Consider the following 3,216-nt stretch of genomic DNA (forward strand, 5'->3'; position numbering starts at 1 on the left):
CATGGTGACTTTTCTGGTTTTGCACAAGGTTTCACATTCATCTTTTCTTTTCTTTTTTTAAAAATTATGACTAAGTGGAATCTATGAAATGTATGGGCTGGTGGAACCTTGACATTAAATTAGCCTCACACTGTCCCTGTTCCTCCCACTCCTGTTCTATGAATAGTAGACTATGCACAGAGCAGGACATATGAATCAAAAGTGACATTGCTTCATCAGGGAGGCTGAGGCTCAGGATTATGGAGTAGATGCTAAAGAATTGTGGTCCATACATAAGTCACTTTATCACCCACTTTCCGCTGATCTTGTTCTTATGACTAGAATACTGTATTGGAATCTGCACATCTGGTTGAACTGGTCATGAAGCTAATATATATGATTGATAATATAATTACAAACAGCTGTCATTAATTGCTTACTCTATGGCAAGTAACTTTCATAGCTTTTCTATGTTATAATCATCACAATCTTGCAAACGTAATGACTTCATGGTTAAAAACAGGTTCTGGAGTCAGACAGATGTGAGTTTAAATCCTGACTCTGCCACTTCCTAGCTGTGTGACCCTGAGAAAATCACTCAACCTCTCTAAACCTCACAACCCTCATGCGTGTAAGATGAAGATAATAACTGTGTCCTTCCTCAGGATGTTGAGAGAACTATATTCATCACTATTCATCATAACCCAGTAAATGTTAATAATTATCCAACCGTTCTTTTTATACAGGAAGAGGGAACACTGGAGGTGAATGGCACGCCATCTTACACAGCTAGGAAAGGTAAAGCTGGGATTGGAGCCCAGGCTTTTTCTAATGCAGCATAGCAATATTGCAGAAGCTCCTGAGTTCAAATCCTGACTCTACTACATGCTGAAGTTTGTGATCTCATGCAAGTTACTTCACACCTTTGTGTCTCAGTCTTCCCATTTGTAAAATGGATTTGATAGGGTTGTCATGACAATTAAATGTGTTGCTATATGAACAGGTCTTAGAATATTGCCTGACATATATCAAGTGCTGTATGAATGTTCAAGAGTAAAAGCGACTTTCTTAAGTTTCTGAATGTTGAGTCTGTTTGGGTTTCTATTGCAGTAGTTAGAGAAAGTAATGTTGGTGGTTTGGACTCAGAATAGTTCTATTTTTTTTTTCTGCTTTTCTAAAACATTTTTTCAGGTTCCCAAGTCTTCTCCAGGATAAACATTCCCAAATTCTTTAATTTCTAATGAAACTCTTTTAAAAACTGTTCCCTCTATTACTCATGCTCTGGTTGCTTCGTTTTCTAGGATGTGTGTGCTGGTTTGAAAGGATGTATGTCCCCTAGAAAAGCCATGTTTTAATCTAAACCCCATTTTGTAAAGGCAGAATAATCCCTATTCAATACTGTATCTTTGAAACTGTAATCAGATCATCTCCCTAGAGGTGTGTTTAAATCAAGAGTGGTTGTAAAGCTGGATTAGGTGATGACATGTCTCCACCCATTTGGGTGGATCTTGACTGGTTTACTGGAGTCCTATAAATGAGGAAACATTTTGGACAATAAGAGATTCAGAGAGAGCAGAGCATGAGAAGCAGAGGCCACCAGCCAGGACCTTTGGAGATTAAGAAGGAAAATGCCTCCTGGGGAGCTTCATGAAAGAGGAAGCCAGGAGAGAAAGCTAGCAGATGATGCTGTGTTCACCATGTGCCCTTCCAGCTGAGAGAGGAACCCTGACTGTGTTCACCATGTGTCTTCTTACTTGAGAGAGACCCTTAACTACATCTGCCTTCTTGAACCAAGGTATCTTTCCCTGGATGTCTTAGATTGGACATTTCTATAGACTTGTTTTAATTGGGACATTTTCTCGGCCTTGGAACTGTAAACTAGCATCTGTTTAAATTCCCCTTTTTAAAAGCCGTTCTATTTCTGGTATATTGCATTCCAGCAGCTAGCAAACTAGAACAATGGGGTTTCTCAAGCTCAGCATTATTGACTTTTTTTTAAATTAGAGAAATTATGCATTCACAGAACAATCATGCATAATTCCCATTTTCATGGTTCCCGTACACCACCCTACCAATAACAACTTGCACTGGTGTGAGACATTTGTTACAATCGATGATAGCACACTTTTATAATGTACTATTAATGAAAGTCCATGGTTTAACTTAGGGTTCACTGATTCTGTAATGTAGTTCAATGGATTATTATTATTATTTTGAGTTTAAATGCGTTTTTATTTTTAGACAACCTATATGACATGTTTTTCTTAAAAACAATGCCTCCGCTCCAAATAAATCAAGGTCAAAATAAATGAGTTCAAGATGGCATCAGTCCATCTGTCTAAGTCCTGGTATTGTGTGGATAAAAAGCAGCAGCCACTTATGACAGGTGACAGATCCAAGGAATTGACAAATTTGTTAACATTTCTCCATTTCTAAACCATCCTTAAAGAAAATCATATATGGGGTCACACCGTCCTCAAGGTAGTCCAGGAGAACAGCCATACCATCTGGATTCATGTTTTCACCAATACAGAACTGATAGTTATTGAAATTAGCAAGGATGTGCTTGATTTGTTCTGCAGCCCCTTGTCATAAAAGGTTTTACTCTTTCTGGTCTCTATTCTTCAAGCCTTTGATTGATTTCACGTAATCTTTGATGTACTTCTTGTTCGCTTCTTTTGTGAAGCTGGTTTCTCGCAAGTGATGGTTCATGACGATATCAACACCAGTGATGACTGTGCTTTCGTTACCTTCACCCCAGGCATTTCCACCAATGAGCGCATCATCAATGCCACCCTCTGTCCTACTGACCATCTTTCCCTCCACCTCCAGGCACAGCCCGTCCGTGATTGCCCGAATCTTGTAAATGTCGGAGGACAACTCATTATGGCTGATGAGGTCCCGGTAGATGATCATGATGGCGGCTGAAGGGAGACCATGGCGGTGGCGTGGTAGGAGCCCGGAATTCGCAGAGAGCGCCGAGCAGCCGGAGCTGCACAGAGGGCAGGGCGGACGGGCGGAAAAACTCAATGGATTATTTTTAAAACTTTTATTCTGTTACCATATATACAATCTAACACGTCCCCGTTTAATCACATTCAGATACATATTTCAGTATTGTTAATTGTGTTCACGATGTTGTGCTACCATTACTGCCATCTATTACCAAGGCATTTCCATCATTCCAAATAGGAGTCCTATACATTTTAAGCCTTAACTTCCCATTCCCTATCCCCA

General features: G+C 39.8%; 1 pseudogene; it reads right to left on the reverse strand.

Moving 5' to 3' along the window:
• Positions 1-2,214: 2,214 nt before the first annotated feature.
• LOC143643664 (translationally-controlled tumor protein-like) lies at positions 2,215-2,895 on the reverse strand (annotated as a pseudogene).
• Between the last annotated feature and the right edge of the window lie 321 nt (positions 2,896-3,216).

The sequence above is a fragment of the Tamandua tetradactyla genome, chromosome 8 (assembly GCF_023851605.1).
Source record: "Tamandua tetradactyla isolate mTamTet1 chromosome 8, mTamTet1.pri, whole genome shotgun sequence".
NCBI lineage: Eukaryota > Metazoa > Chordata > Mammalia > Pilosa > Myrmecophagidae > Tamandua > Tamandua tetradactyla.